The sequence below is a fragment of the Ascaphus truei genome, chromosome 2 (assembly GCF_040206685.1).
Source record: "Ascaphus truei isolate aAscTru1 chromosome 2, aAscTru1.hap1, whole genome shotgun sequence".
Taxonomy (NCBI): domain Eukaryota; kingdom Metazoa; phylum Chordata; class Amphibia; order Anura; family Ascaphidae; genus Ascaphus; species Ascaphus truei.
Genome location: NC_134484.1, coordinates 226,068,916 through 226,086,394, shown reverse-complemented (window position 1 = coordinate 226,086,394; position 17,479 = coordinate 226,068,916). Strand labels below are relative to the sequence as shown.

Sequence of the window (17,479 nt, the reverse complement as noted above, 5' to 3'; positions counted from 1 at the left end):
ATGTCCAAGGCTTCTCTTAAATCTTTGATCCTATCCTTCGCTTGCCACAGGAATTGAAAATCGGGCAACAATTAGCAAGTCATTTCCAGGCCTAGTCAAATTACCCAAAGCTTTCCATTGGTTTACCGTTGTCTGCAATAAAAAAACATGTTTTCATTTTTAACACACCAGTATTGTACATTGTGATTGACAGCATCTCTAATTCTGGGAACATTACTATTTATACCCCTACAAACCTCGCACTGTATCAATGAACCATGGACATTAGATTTAGATGCCTTAGCACTGTAGTTTGTGCCTGGATCTCGATAATGCAGGCACTGTGAGCTGCCTCTACTGAACTAAACTCACAGCAGTAGAAAGCAAAAGAAATTGGGAGAGGGGCAAAGGTGGGCTGTGCATATATACTGGGGCTTATTCAATAAATTGTGGTAGTGCCAATTTGGCACTATCATCCAAGTCAATGGGACTTTCTTTACAGTAGTGCAGAATTCGCGCTGTTGCATTTTATTGAATAAGCCCCACTGTTTTGCATGCAATGAGGGTTAACATCTAATGATTGACCATACTTACTTGGCCATAATTGATGATCTTTCATACTACTTGGGAAAAGCTGCTTTAATAAGTGTGCCCAACAAAATATATTGCATGGAAAGTGTTTTTCTAAAGACATTACCCTTCTAGCATTTCTCCTTATATTCTGACATTATACAGGCAACATCTCCTGAAAATACCATGACATGAATCAAATAGTATTACATTTTTTGCATCAGTGTTACATTTATAAGGGGCATCTGTTAGCCAGAAAGGTTGATTTTATAAGAAAAGGGGGCCAAGAAAGACAGAATTTTAAGCATATTATTATAGTAGAACAAATAAGCTCTTCCTATTGCTCAAAATACACATTTACAAAATAACTTACTGACACTAATTGGGAAAAATGTTAATACTTCAACATTCAAAATGCCCCTCTTTTCATCAGTGTTGTGTTTTTTTTAATGAAATGTGCTCATTTTTTAGATCAGTTTAATCTTTCATAAAATAGAAACAGTCACATACTATATGAAAATGATGATTATTATGATCATTGTTTATTTGTAAAGTGCCCACATATTCCGCAGTGTAGTACAATGGGGGTTCAGAGATTTGATAATTACATGAACAGAGTTGCATACAAATACAAATAAGGATAAACAAGCACAAACGGGTACAGAAGCTAATGAGGACCCTGCTTGTGTTTACAATTTAGATTAAAATCTCTTATAGTATAAATCAGCTGTCTCAGTTGTTACTTGGGCTCTGTTTAGCATTGCATAATCATGATTTTATTTGCCAGTTTTAGCGATTTTTTTTTTTTTTTTTTTTTTTTTCTTTTTTTTTTTGGTTGAAAGACCCATAAAATGTTTTCCGCGGAGACCAGACTGTCAAAAGTAAGAATTCCCCAATGTTTATATCACACCCTCTAGTTCCAGTTTCCATCTAACACATTTAACATAATGTATGAGTTTTAACATTATTGCGGAAATGTTGGCACAGGCACTGCAGTCGGTATCTTCCAAAGGAGGTACTGTATGGTTCAAGTTTTTATGTCCTAAGTTCAACCAAAGGCCCATTGAACTTCTAAATCTGTGGCACCTCAGTCTTCCTATCCCATGTAAAGCTTATATCACTGAACAGCATATCTGCAGTTTGGAAACAAAATGGACATATCCATGAATGCATCAATGTACTTTGCTCAAATGTTGAACATCAACAGGAGAAGTTACCGCAAGTAATAATGGCATGTAATAAATTCAGCATTTGTGTCATTTTTTTCTTGATCCTTTTTCCCCTTCAAAATAAAGATCCGCTTTAAGTAGTGTAAACCTCTGTGTGATCGTCTTTACCAGATGTAAGGAACTATTTCTTACATTGGATGCAATTGTTGAAATGTCCAGTGTCCAAACACATTTCTTTGTCTTGATAGATCAATTCTAAATCTGCATCTTATGTTTTACATTGTCTAATTTTCATAGTATTGAGATTATTTATAATTTACAGCAGATGCATTAAAGAAAAACATTCACATAGAAACCTAAGGGAATTTCTTGTTTGATAAATCTGAGATAGGTTTTGCCCTGGTATTGCAGCCAGAAGACTTAATAAATTACCCCTTATGCTGGTGCTGATGCTAAAAATGAGTGACGCTGGCTCCAAATCAGTTGTGAGCTTTTAGGTCTGTTACTCTTGAGCTCCAGAAAACAACACTTTAACCAGAGTTCATGGTGGGGGAGAGGAAGGGTGAGACGATGCAAAAACACTACACTGGATTTATCAACCAAGAAAGCCCATTTAGATTCAATTGGATTTCCCCGCCGCCTTAATGCAGGTACTGTTTCCAGGCCAGGCTGGGTTGTTTGCGGGACCTTGGCTTTTACCTTCTCCGGTGGCATCTCCTCAGCGTCCATTTTCATGGCTCCAAGACATCAAATGGTGTTGTGTTGCCATGACAACGGGATCTCGTGACGCTGCAGTGCCATGGCAACGCGACACTATTTGACTTCGCGGAGCCATGATGATGGGACCCGGCTTCAGATGTTGAAGAAGGTAAGAGTGTTAGAGTTACAGAGGCCCCACGCTCTTCCCCCGGCAATCAGTTTAATTATATAAATGACTCACAGTAAATGATATTATCTATCTTGTCGCCAAAGCATGTTGCCTAGGAGTGACATTTGACTCCTCCCTTTCCTTCTCCGTTCACTGCACGGCTACAATTTGTCACTTTCTCTGTAACATTGCCAAGATCCAGCCTTTCCTCTGTCAATCTACTGCTAAAACTCTAATGCATGACCTTATGCTCTCCCGTTTGGATAATTGTAACATACTATACTGCTAACAGATCTCCCTTCATCACAACTTTCCTCTTTTGCAATCTATACAAAATCCTGTTGCTAGAATAATTTCACTTTCTCCTATAACCGTTACTGCTCATCTCCTCCTTAAATCCCTCTCCTTGTTTCCCATCAAGTTTTGAATCACCTTCAAAGCCTTCAAGGCTTTTAACTCTCATTATGACTATGCCTTGCACTCTACCCATAACTGTCTTCTCTCCACCCCTTTCATCTCTACTGCTGTCTCACCTTAAACCATTTTCCCTCCATGCCCTTACCTGTGGGACACCCTCCAACTCAGTATACGCCAAGCACCTCTCTCCACCTATAAGTCAAACTTTAAAACTCACCACTTACTTAATTTACTGTATTGCAATAGCCTAGATTCATAGCTACGGTTCCACACCCACAGTCGCTTCTATCAACCATTGTGGCCAAGCAATGCCATCTACTGCACTTATTCCCTCACCTGTCCCTGTAAGTCTCCCAACATTCCACTTACATTGTAAACACTCAGGGGTAGGGATTTTCTTTCCTATTGTCTAATTTTGTTTGTTATACTTACAGTATTGCATTGTAACTCCCTGTATTTTGTAAAGGGCCGAGTACACTTTGAGTGGTATATAAATAAAAAAATATACATACATTGGAGGCAGCAGTATAAATGTAGTGGATGATCCACTAACTATTTTATTGAGATTTAATTAAAAAAACAAAAACATCACTACAGGTGGTTGAAAAACTTTTAGCTTCCATTATCATATACAAAGTGGTTTGAGCTGCTTTAAATGTGTAATTCTTTAGGTAGACTTGTAGGGAATGATATATTAAACATTCTAAAAACAATGAGCTACAAGGATTTCAAGTTCATGCGTAATACTAGAACAAAATTATACATCAAGTTTATGCCAATTAGCTCACTAATCTGTTTCTTCTATAGCAATAGAGACAATGTCACATGTTCTCAAGTATCATTGTGGTCGGAATACGAGACACAAATCATAGCATTGGGTGGTCTGTTAAGTGATTTCAAGCTGTAGCACAGTGGACCGTCACTGGTCAATAGATAATTCACTGTCCACAGGTCAGGAGATTGTCTTTACTGAGCTTATTTATGTCTGTGTCGTGGGGGAATTCTCATTTTGGAGCAGTCTCGGTATGTGTAGCGGTATTCTAAATATTAATATAATTTTGATATGTTCTGGTTCTCAACACAATAATAGTGCTCACCAGTCCCTATAAAGCAACATATTTGAAAGCAGTTTATGAGTGCAGTTCATGCCAGGTTTTCCTAAGTCTCCTTTGCAATTTGTAGGGCTATTGAGAACTTGAGTGCACTGGGTTTAGAATGCAAAAACAGGAACTGATAAAAATATCACGCTGACCCGTAGGAGTAAGTGTACACTTTCCATGGTTCACTAAGCATTGATTCCGGGTATTGCATCACAAGCTTAGTGAATCTCCCCCATTGAAAAACATTGTTGTCAGACTTCTTGTTCAACCTTTTTATGTTCAGTATAGTGAATCGAACATCTCTTTTGCAAGAGGTAACCACTTCTCGTTTTTAAACTGAAAAAAATAAATAAAATTGGAGTCTATGGAAATAATAGTTTTATTCAGTGTATATACAATGGTGCTTTGTCTTTAAAAAAAAAAAAAAAATTGGTAGGGATTACACCATAAAGTCTCCCCATAATTCCCCAAATGTTTTACCACAAATACTGCTTATTTTAAGAAAAATATCTGCTTGCTATAAGTTTGTTTTAATGCTCAAGGGAGTCGAGCACATTGCTAGACTGACAATCAACAGCCATTTGAATGCAGGAGGCATAGATCAATCCCTGTGTGTGCTAATACTAGTGAGCAAATAGAATAGAGTTCTAGTTTATGTTGCTTTTCTTGCAACACACATTAATGCAATAGGGTTTCCATAAGTAACAAAGACATGAACACATTTTTCTACTTGTGTAATGAGGGACATACCAGTAATTTCATGTTTATACATTTTGGGAAAGTGAACCAAAAGCAAATGCACCTGAATTGTTTGACATATTCAGTTGATTAAAATATCCTGGGAATTGGTGTCACATGTTTTTAAGCAACAGGCCTTTTAATTATGGTGATTTCCCTGACAGCAACAGCCTCGCATGATTCAGAGTTACACATGGATACTTTGCCATCACAAATTTCCAACCGCATTTCTTATGTCTCTGTGAAAATGTATAAATATAAAGCAATCCATTCTCGGATGTAATGTTCCTAACAGGATTATTGAAAAGATTTGTGCATGACAAAAATGTGACTATAACTCAATCTAAAGCAGCATTAGATCATGCATTAGCTGTGTTTGGAAGAGAATAGTGTTACCTACAATTTGTAGCAGTGAAAGTGATTAGAACGTGAGCTTACAAAGCTATGGCTCAAAGTGATAAGGATCTATTTTGATTTCTGTTAAACAGTAATAGCTGGTGCAAACACAGGGCAAGCGCCTTGTAGTCTTGGGGGTGGTTACTTTTCAAAGTCTCCCAGCTGGAAAACTGGTTCAAAAAGACAGCACCTGATTCATTGACAGGACTGAAACATTTGTGCAGCTTGGAGACTTTGGTAAACATGCTTCTTTGTCTCCCCGTGTCAACATAAAGTTAAATTGTTGGCTGATCAAGGTAAGTGTTCAGTTTCCACTGTATATTCCTTTTTATGTTACCTACTAAATACCCAGTGAATACATTATTGGGAAATGGAGAGCTTGCCTTTTACATATACTTTATTTCAGCTGTTGAGTAACCCCATGACTTTGATTGTTGCGTGTAGGATCAGGCTGTCCTGATTTTCTGACTCCCTTTAAAGTTCAGTCATTTTTCCCCCTAAGGAAATTTTATATTGCTTGTCACTTGCATTTAAGATCAAGTGATAACCCTATGAACACACAGAGAAGCATAAAGGGTGTTCCTATTATAATATTATGATATATTGTGATAAGTGATTTAAGTATAAAAGTGAAATACATACTGTATTAGGTGTGATAAATCTTTAAATCAATAATAAATAGTGGTACTGTATTTGTATATTTGAAGCTCGAACCCCTCCCCGCCTAAGAACTGTCCTAGTTCTTCCAAGCTGTAGTTTTCTTAAATTCAGGGAGAGTGCAGAATCCATGTAACCGAGAAATGAAAGCCAAAAAAAACCGTACAATATGTTTTCACTATGAGCAGAATATGTACTGAATGAAGCATCTAGTATTGTGTAGCTTTCTTTCTATTCAGCCTGGCTGGAAATCTTTAACTCCCCTTAACCCCTGAACAAATCAATAAATGCACTCTGCCCCCACTCCACTGTGCAGCCTGCAAGGCTTTGACTTGACCCCTGCCAGCTGCCCCTCCAAGGAAGTGCAGATTAGCCTAAATAACTGCCTAAAAGTAATCTGTTATTTCTATTTAAAAAAATTAAATAAATAATAAACTACGGGTCCATCCTGCCCTACTCATGCAAGTCTGCCTGTGGCTTGGGGGTATGATCAGACGTCATTGGAGACCCTTATCTATGCAAATTAATCCATTGTGTGCTCCTCTACTATACAAAGTATCTCCTTGTCTGCCTCCCCTGCTGGCTCCATACCTCATACCATGTGCACAGGTTCCAGTTGCACAATGAAATACAATAAAACATTGAGGGGAACCAAAACCACCCAGGGCCATCTTAACAACATTAGGGGCCCCCCCGGGCAAAGGAGTGCACGGGGCCCTGCCTACACTGTCGCTCCCAGCCTCCCACGCGCTCACTAGCAGCAGCAGGCACCGGAAGTGCTGCACTGCTAGGCTGCGAGCGGTTGTGACGCAAGCCGGGGGAGAGCATTGGTGGACACGCATGGGCCGGGTGCGTGGGGCCCTCCTATGCTGTGGGGCCCCCGGGCAACTGCCCAACGTGCCCGTACGTTAAGACGGCCCTGCAACCACCAGATTGTGATCAGAGGGAAAATATAACAGAATGCATTTATGATATAAATCTAAGGCCACGCTTATAGCGACGCAACCGATGCCGTCACCACCCGCGAAAGTTGCAATTTGTTTTTTAGCGATGGATGCCAGTGATGTCACTATAGGGGGCGGGCTGCGCAATTTGATTGGTTTAGAGACAGTCTCATGTGGCAAATGTCTCTAAAAAATCAAATAGACCCGGCTACCAATTTTCCAGACGCTCAGTCGCCATCGCGCTTACTAGAAGCGCTGGCGAAGGAGTAAATTGTTTTGTTTTACTAGTGATGTTGTGTTGCCAGCACTATAAGCGCACCCTAAGAGAGGTTCCCTTCTCGCCACCCCTGCAACTCTCATCCCCCTCACTATCCACTATGATCCCTACCCCTATAAAATCTGACACTCCTATAACTCTCAGGGTGGGGCCATGGTACTGCAGACTGTCGCGTCCACGCGGAAGCAGCAGGGGGCACGCATTGCGTGAGAAATCGGCTAAACTGATTTCTCAGCGTGACAAACAGATCACATGAGCGGTTCTCCCAATGAGGGCGAACCAGCTCTGTGACATCACTGGCACACCCCTAGACACACCCACGGTTGTGTGTACCACGGCCAAAAAACGCACCTGCTTCAAGCAGGTGATGTCACAGCCGTGCACGCCTCCACATGGGCGAAAGCACTATGGACCTGGTCTCAACCTCCAGTCTGCTTTCCGTGTGGTGTCCGCATGTCCTCTAGTTCTAGTATTTTACATTTCCTTTTTTTTGTTTACAATGTTTCTGGTCACAAAAGCTCCAAAAATCAAGAGGGGGTTCTGTCTCCTCCTATTTCAGCAATTCCAAGGGGTGATCATGGAGCTTACCCCTTCACACTGCACAAAATGGGGGCACCATTGTCATCCCCTGTGTAGATCAGGAGTGTGGCATTATTAGGGTAACTCCGTAAATCCAATAGGGGGTCACTGCCCAGTTTGATTTTGGGGGATGCATTGGTAAAGAAAGTGCCTCCACTTCTCACGCCAGTAGGAGGGGTAAACTCCGTTATCACTCTGTGATAATGCAAAGTTTGTAATTCCTCCTCTTCTCTTCCCCGCCCCCTCTCGTGATAATGCAAAGTTTGTAATTCCTCTTCTCCCCCCCCTCTCCCTCCCTTCCCCCCTCTTTCTCCCTTCCCCCCCTCTCTTTCTCCCTCCCCCCCCTCTCTTTCTCCCTCCCCCCTCTCTCTCTCCTCTCTCCCTCACACACAAACTTTATATGGGATTTGTGTGCACTGCTTTTTATTCTTTTGGAAGCACATAACAATTGAAAACCTTTATATTTCTTTGGTGTTGGGAGAATGGGGGCACAATGTAATTCTTATAAAAATGTAGGTACCATTGATTTGACAGACATCTTGATGGTCCCCCATCAATCCCAGGTTCTTCTATATTTGTGGGAGTAAATTGTTCCTGAGGTGTGGAAATTTGACCACTTCAATTTCACAAGACCCCACAAGCACTTTTTTTGATAGAGGATTCTATCATTTAACACTACCCGCATTTGTAAGACTATAGCTGTGCTTGGTAAGTGGCATAAAAATGCATCCCCACCCTAATGAGAGAGAGTAAAACAATTTCCATTGCATCTGTTCTAGAAAGGGACAATCAATAAAGTTAACTCTTCATATTAGTTTATTTTTTATTTTTTAAGTAACCAATCCCAGGAATCTATTAATTGTCCACTTTCAGAGACTAAATTGTGTCTCGGTCTATTACTGCTTAGTTACTGTCACTCTGTAAGAAAATAGCAGTGCGTTAAAATCTGTCTAATGGTAATTTGGGACCTAGCCACTCCTTTTTCATGTAGTGACACTAATTAAACAAAGACAATGTATTACATTTGTTATATTTTCTAAATGTAGACATAATGTTTTAATAATTTTGGGCCTCTCTTTGCCGAGAGTGTGAGAGTGTGAGAGTGTGTGAGAGTGTGTGAGAGTGTGTGAGAGTGTGTGAGAGTGTGTGAGAGTGTGTGAGAGTGTGTGAGAGTGTGTGAGAGTGTGTGAGAGTGTGTGAGAGTGTGTGAGAGTGTGTGAGAGTGTGTGAGAGTGTGTGAGAGTGTGTGAGAGTGTGTGAGAGTGTGTGAGAGTGTGTGAGAGTGTGTGAGAGTGTGTGAGAGTGTGTGAGAGTGTGTGAGAGTGTGTGAGAGAGTGTGAGAGAGTGTGAGAGAGTGTGAGAGAGTGTGAGAGAGTGTGAGAGAGTTCTCCGGAGATGCACGGCTATAACACATTATTTCATTATATGACTACACAAGTGGATGATCGACATTTTAATGCAAAGTTTGAAGTTTGTGGTCTTGATATGTGTCATAAATATACATTTGTCTTAAGATTCCAATCAGAATTGTTTGTGGAGTAAGACGTGCTATCAATGTTTGAATTCATTGGGGCAAATTCAGATGCCGCAAAACTTGCTGTCCCCAGCAGCACAGGCCACTAGGGACAGTGTGCCGTGATCAGGCTGGGGGTTGGGGGTCCATGCTTCTGGATCGGACCCCCTGGACCTCGCAGTGTTAATCGGGCTGCGATCGTCGAGACTGCGAGCAGCTGCACTAAGACATACATTAACTCTTACTCCATCTTTACTTTCAGAAAAAAATAAATTTTTGTATTGGTATTTCTATGCTAGTGGGTAGTCTGTTTTTTTTTTTTTTGTCTGGTCAATAATGGTGTGCACCTTTTCACATTCCTAATTTGGTGTCTGGGAACCAGGGGAAATACAATCTAGTATTCGTTTTAATGAAAAGATGACGTTTGTTACGACATCTTAGACAATATGAATCAAATAAATAAGTAGATATATTTTGGCCACATGTTATGCAGTCTACTCAATATAAACGCAGATGAAAGGCTCAACTGGTGCTGAAAAAACCCCATTATATATTTATTTATTTCATGGGTACATAGAAAGTAAGGAATCTTGGCTAAACAAATGTATAGAACATTTTTCAAAATGTGTCTGACCACACCGGTGGCAACTACCCCAGGAAGTGAGAAGGTTTGGCAACCAAGTGAAAAACATGCAGAAATATAGAAATTATGTGGTCAAATCTTAAATTGCGCACGTTTGTAGTGCAATGGAGTAAGAAGTATTTCTACCAACAGACAAACTGCCACCATAGTGATTTATCTCACTCGGTTTAAAGTACTTTTACTGCAGGTAGTTGGTTTTTAGGTACAATTGAGATTTCCAATACGGATTATTTCCCATCTGGCATCAAATAGGAAAACGGACCTTTCTGAAGGAAATGCTTGGCTTGTAGGTCATTGTATATGTATCATATAGCCTTAGAGATGTACAATGCCTTGGCATACATTCTGGAAATTCACAGCAAGACCTTTGAAAAGCTGACATGTTATAAATCCTGTGTGAGCAGCCAAGGGTTTTTGCACGTTTGCCAGCAACTGCAACGAGTTGGAAGGGTTCACCTATGTTTGCATTGTACCATACATATTTGCAATGATAAGTGCCATGTGTCACTGCTGCCAGCCTGCACATTCATTACCGATACAAAAGGATATGAAAACTAGGTGGGGGCAGAATGTAAGACTATGTTTATACTGTATTTGCTTCCACACACCTTGAGATCATACCTCATGTGATCAGCTTAGAAGGATGACTGTGCTTCTTGTAGTAATGGAACAATAAACTAAAACACAGGCTATATATATATATTTATATATTTATATATAGTTATATATTTATATATTTATATATATAACGTGGTGCAAAAAATAGCACCAGATCTATAATAAAAAGTTATTGAAATCAATTGGTTTTTATTTTCTCTGGAAAATCAGGTGGTGTTTTACAATACATTGCAATTGTGAGGACTTGGGGTATAGTAAGTGAATCCCTGTGACTTGAAATAACATAATAGGCCTAATGAGGGTTGGGTATCAAAGGCCCCAGGCTTCAAAACTAGGGCACAGCAACATATTTATCAAGGCAAAAGCTATTGGTTTCAATTATTTATTTAAAAAAAATCTATTTCTTGATACATTTAGTGCTCCTTTATGTTCTGGTTCTCTCTTTTTGCCACAGTTTTTTGTAGTTGAGACTTTTTCATAAGTTGACCCCCCAGACATCTGTTTCATATAAACTACATCTGTTCCCTATTATAAATCATCTCTGTAGAGGAAGTAACAAATTCATAGACCTTGTATTCTGTATTCACCCTTGTTGCATCCCAAACCAATGAGTGCAGAATGGAAGTGTCAATAGTCAGAACACTGTCAATAATATGAATTTGATTAACTTGGTATTTTATTATGTTCCAAAATGCATGTGTAAAAATCTGGATTGGGTCTGGTACTGCTGTTTGCCATATCTGCAACCTTTCTCAATTAAGAAAACTGTCATGAGCAAAACAAGTTTCTTTAAATCTGTGCTTGGTGCTTTGCATTCATGTAATATATGTCAAACATACATGGTCATTAACAACTTGCACAGTTGCATATTTTTTATTTTTTAAACAATGTCACTTGTTGACACAACTGTTATTAGTCACTGGAACCCATTGGCGTATATTGGTGGTCACAGATAAGAAAATTTGCAAAGAAGGAAACCTGCATGATAAAACAGCTAATATGTGATCAGATTGTAGACTTAGTACAGGCATAACCCGCATTAACGTACGCAATGGGACCGGAGCATGTATGTAAAGTGAAAATGTACTTAAAGTGAAGCACTACCTTTTTTCCACTTATCGATGCATGTACTGTACTGCAATCATCCTATACGTGCATAACTGATGTAAATAATGCGTTTGTAACATGCTCTACAGTCTCCCGCTTGCGCACAGCTTCGGTACAGGTAGGGAGACGGTATTGCTGTTCAGGACTTGCTGACAGGCGCATGCGCGAGCTGACGGTTGTCTATTGGGCGATATGTACTTACTCGCGAGTGTACTTAAAGTGAGTGTCCTTAAACCGGGGTATGCCTGTATATCTCTAGTCCTATGGACTTGTTGCACTTTCATGAGTCAGAACCAGCTACGACCAAAATGAACAATGCTGGTGATATGTTAAATCGTGTAGGTTGTAGTACAGCAGCAGCTACAGTAGGAACTGAGATTAAGGTATTGGGAGAGGTCTATCATTTTTATCATCATGATATGCTGGATATTACAGTATGTATATTGCGGTGAAGCTTCTGTGCCAGATCAGTGGGTGGTGCCATTCTTGTTCCCAGCCCTTATAAATGTTTTGCTGGCTCCTGATTACAATGTGATATCTATCCAAGCCAGGCTTTACAATTGGTATATTTGATGGTACAGCAGCAATCGCCTTAAAAAAAATAAAAAAAATAATTTTGTAGAACCTGGGATGTCCTGCTGAGTTAAACTTTGGTGCTCCCAGATTCGGGGATGCTCCCCCCTCAGTTGTCGGTAAATGTAACTTTAAATTTTGCCAGTTTATGGCACACATGGGTCACCAATAGAAAGCGGGGAAATTTATCTCCCGATGGCATTCCTGTGGTTAAACTCCACAGGCCCCCCCCCCCAGAGCCACTAAGATAAAAAAAATCAAATCGGATAGAGCGCTGCTATAAAGCTTGATGTCACAAATATCCAAGACTCCCCCTTCCCAGAGTTAAAGGGAAAATGTAACCAGGCTTGTACGTCACTCATTCTAGTTTAAACCCTTTACTGGATATATATGAGGGTGGTGAGGTACCCTCCTGCAATCCTATGCGCTAATTGAATCAACACTTACTGTAATAATAGTTATCATTTTATCATCTGTTGGTGACCAGTTTGCTAGGAAACTAAAATGCACTGAAAGTTGCCACCAGTTTTAAACCATGTGCAAAAAAATGTTTCAAGCCCAGAGATGATGAAGCAGTAATCAATAATATTATAACTGTTGGTGTATAATTTATCTTTCAGAGAACCCATGAGTAATCCGTATTGTGATACAGGCCAACATGTCATTGAAAGTCTAGTAATAACATTTTAAAAATGTTCTCCATTGTGGCCCATCCATTGAGGTTAAGACATATCTGAATTTAGTTTCTTTTTAATAAATAGATTTGTATACCACATTCATTCTACTTCAATTTATAATAAGATTGTGTTCAGATTTAAGGGAGCATTTTACATCTATATACTAACAAGACTGTGTTGCAGTGAAAAAATTGTGAAATTGGCAACTTGCATATTAAATATTGTAAGCAGATAATGATCTATAACAATAAACTTTAAAAGAACTTTAAATATAGCCTTTCATATAAATCACCAATAACCACTCCAAAATATTACAATGTCAAAATGCATGCATTTGTAGACCTGCAGTGATACGATTTTCTTGCCCCGAGAAAAGATTGACTAGTTTGGCAAGGTTAAGTTTATTGGGTGCCAAATAGGTTGGAAACGTATATATCCAGACACATCTTAAGTAATGTAATGCGCACCAAATGTTTTTCTGGAAAATGACAGGGTTAGAGTTTGCCTTAACTGAGCAGCAGGTCTTGCCAATAGTGGTGTTGTACGGCTTGAGGAGAAGGGTTTTTTTTGGGGGGAGTCACTTTACTGAATACTGTAAAGCAACTCATGAGAATCTGTTCTAGCAGCTACAGATGGTCAAAAAATCTAATCAAATGTAGCATTCCAAAATGAAGGTGTGTGGCTGATATATCCCTAGATCCATAGAAACCATGTATTTAACCTTACCCAAAACTCCTGACTAACAAAATGTAAATTATATTTAAAGTTTTTTCCAAAATTGTATACTCCCATGTACTCCAAACTCTTGATATGCTAGCGAGTACTTTTATTAGCAATTACTCTGGATTGTCCTTGGGAAATTGATCCATTGCTGAATTATGATAAGGGTTACTGTCAGCATATACTTAATTCTGCTATTTACTAAAGCATATTCATTTTATAGAGACCATTTGAACCTCGGTCAAAAATCTTCTGATTTTATAGGGCATTCACTCCCCTGTCACTCTATTTATTTTGAACCACTCCAGGGACCCCTTGAATTTTACGATAAAAAAATAATTAAAAAAATAAAAAATATATATATATATATATATATATATATATATATATCCCCATGTTATAGAATGGGATGATCTATATCAGTGTCATTAGAACAATGCTCAAAGATATTGTCATACTGGAATCTGTTTGTGGCTGCAGTTTAGGCCCACTCTCTTAGCACGCTACACGCGCGCGCGTTCGTCACAGATTCCTGGTGGCCAATGGTAGTGTTCAGTATTGAAACTACCATTGGCTGCAACGTACGACGTCGATGCTGCTGCAGTAGCGCATCACCTTTGAATGTGTGATTTCTGGCTTCAGCAGCGCGACGTCCATTTCAGCAGCCAATCAACATAACATACTGTTTTTTTTTTTTTTTTTTAAACTGTATTTTCTCTAAAGTGAATGGATTTGCGTATTAAAATTAAGCTTTTGTTTTTATTCACAGATACACTCTTCTAGGTGTGAGACTTAACCGCTTCCTAAACAAAAATGTGTTCTGCCTTGCCTAGTACGAATACTTATGGGGGAAAAAATTATCATTAAAGTGCTGCCAACGTCTAAATGTAAGAACGTAAGCACAAATGAGTTTACATTTTGAACTAAACGTATTTATACACGTAGATATACAGTACGTTGGCAGTTCGCACAACTCTAAAATACAACCATTCCACTTTTGATGTCTTTATGCAGCCAGTTCCACAGATATGACCTCGGAGAGTTTAAAAAGCACTTTCATTCCTTCCTGGATGTCGTCTTGTGTCGGATCATTCCGTCTGCTGGGGACGATAACACATCGCCCAGCGGACGGAGCCGTGCACGCAGCGTCGCAAAGCCCCCTGTGGGAATGCGGCTTAGGCAGTAATCGCCTAAGCCCCCCTCTCCGCCCCCAACCCTCCCCCCCGTCCCCCTGTTGGTGGACCTTGGTATGCTAATGAGGAGGGATGTGTCCTCCCAATTAGGAGAATGTATTGAGCTGTCTAATTGAACTCACCCTTGGCGCATCTCCAATTTCAAAAATACGGAACATTTCCAATAGGTTGTCATAAATATTTTCTACTAAATTGCAAGCTGCTTTACAGCCTGCTTAGCTATGCAAGAAAGTCTTTTGCACTGGACAAGGATTTATTCTGGGTAAATACCAGAGGGACTTAACATTCGACCATATTGGGCTACTATATATATTGTTTATTGTATTACTCTGATCTTGACCATACTTTCGTTCCTAATGTTGGATGAATAATGCAAGATTTGATGACTGTTCACTTAATCACTTTCTAATGCTACATAATACATTCTTATACTAGATTCAAAACGTACATTTCTTGGCCGAATTGATACATTTTTGCAAATGATTTCACTCTTCTGTTTACATTTTTGTTGGGGGGTGGGGGGGGGGGGGGCAGAAGAGAGAGAAGACTCATTCATTGCTTAATTTCTTCATGTTGTTAAACCTACGTCTGCCATTTTTCTCCTCTGCAATCCATGTGTTACTGGCACTGAAAGGAGCTAATCCAATCTCTTGGTGCTGCATCATCTGACTGCAGGCCACTAGTTGGACAGCTTTGTTTTATGGATTTTATTTTGATCTATACATCTTCCAACTTTGTATCAGAACCGGTTGCAAAATTCTCACCTTTTCTTACAATCCTACATTTTTTTTTTTGTAACCTCCCCAAAATGGGGGTTTACACACTAAACAAAAATTGATGCCAACAAATATTTATTAGGCAAACATGATGTATTCACAAACACATAATCCTAGTTCAAAGCAAGAAGTGGGGGGGAGAGAGGGGAGAGTATAGACACTGTGAATACTTAGAGCATCAGCGCCCATCGTCCTGCAACTTGCGCGCGCAGGGTGGGGTGCGCAATTGCGGACTATCTGAGTGGGAAAGTTTTTAAAATGTTATTTACAAAAGCGCCAAGTGCGTGGGAACTTGTGGGGGGTGTGTGTGTAACCGCCCTGCCCTCTCAGCGCCAGTGGGGACTCTGCCTTATGGTTCAAGAGTGGGGGGAAAAAGCACTGCAGTCATTTTATTGGGGATATACAGTTTGGCCAAAAATACATTGACTTGTTTTCTTTCGGGTATTTATTTATCCTTTGTTGAATTTGTAGAAGACTTTTGGCATTTACCATTTTGTTTACAAAAAAAAACAAAAAAATCTGAATGTGCCACTATGGAGTATATTGAATAGGGCCCCTAGTGAGATCACAAAACCATGTAATTTTGGGCAAATTAATCGTCCTAAATCACATAAGGATGGTGTGTGTGTGTGTGTGTGTGTGTGTGTGTGTGTGTGTGTATCCTCTTTTTTTTGATTACGGAGTGGTGAGGGGCTAGTAGATTCCTCATGTCTATATACAATGGCACCACATTTATTTGAACATTATGTTTTTGTTGGCAACTCCCTTTTTTTTAATTTGTTTTTATTAGAAATGGAATGGATTGACAACTATTTGGTTGGCTTAAAAACAAAAATATTGTAATTTCTTTATGTATTTGCATTATTCCATTGAACACATTTTGGATGATTTCTCCCCCCCGCTCCCTCTGTTTTTAGCACTTTCATTTTATCTACGTGATCTCCTTTTGTGTTGAAGTAGGATGTGCCCTCCCTATTTACAGGTACTGTAGATATCTTTCCTCTTTCACAGCTCGCTGCTTGATCCTATGGTCTGGCTACCGGTGAGTGCAATTTTAGTGACGTCAAAAAGGGCACAGGTCCAATAGGCTAAAATTGCATTAACCGGTAGCCAGACCACAGAAGAATTTAAGAAACCTAAAACCAAACGACAGATATCCAGTTGGCCTACTTTGTCTGCCCATTGTCTAGACATCTTCTGACTGTTTGATGAAATCCATTCTGTAAAATAATTGTGAAAATATTTACTGTACCCTATTCAAATGTTTAAAGTACAGTATGCACATGTGTTGTCCATGAAACACGTGTGGGTAATTTGGGAATCCCAGTTCTACTGTACGGTTGTACTGTATGTATGTGACGGTAAGGGGTAACCAGTCTCTCAAAGGTTTAGCCTGTTTTTGGTTACCCCTGATCCCTGTATAATGGTCCAAGAGAGTTGGTTCTTGGGCCCATTAACATTGTAACATTTCAATGTGTTACCTGTAATAAAAGTATTTTATGTGTTTTTTCCCTTTCCGGGTATGCCAGCGAGCAGGGATTGCTAGGATATGAGGTTCAAGGGGGTTTTGTGGAGGAATTGTTGTCAGAATATGCCTAGGTTGTTGGGGTCCGGAGTTGTTAGTTCCCCTAAACAAGTACCTGCGAATCGTGCCTGATTTTAGAATACATGAAGGCACATTGTCCCGTCAATATCTCCCCTTGAAAACGCAAGCATGACTCGCCACTAGGGTACCCTGCTTTTGCATAGCCCAGAAAGTAGAATGAGGTACAGGATGAATAGGTATCCCTGTAGCTGAGGGAATCCCTAGGTTAAAGGGGGTAGCCCAGCTAATTGCCAGTTAACCCAGAACCAGTGCAGGGTTTGTGGGTGCCCCAATCGTATATAAGGTTGAGGGGGGGACTCTTGAGAGGCTTGAAGCCGAGTCTACAAAATAGTGCATCGGGAATAAGGCAGGCACGAATA

At 39.8% G+C, this 17,479-nt stretch overlaps 1 protein-coding gene across 3 annotated transcripts in view; it reads left to right on the top strand.

Annotated features, from left to right (window-relative positions):
• The window catches only part of BASP1 (brain abundant membrane attached signal protein 1), a 70,649-nt gene that overhangs the window by 21,856 nt on the left and 31,314 nt on the right, over positions 1 to 17,479 (top strand). The window contains exon 1 of one of the 3 annotated variants that reach the window (XM_075585923.1): positions 5,407 to 5,533. The exons of the other annotated variants lie outside the window; for them this stretch is intronic. The gene's annotated coding sequence lies outside the window, so the exon portion shown is untranslated. Of the gene's footprint in view, positions 1 to 5,406; positions 5,534 to 17,479 lie in introns of those variants that run through there. 3 annotated transcript variants of the gene reach the window in all.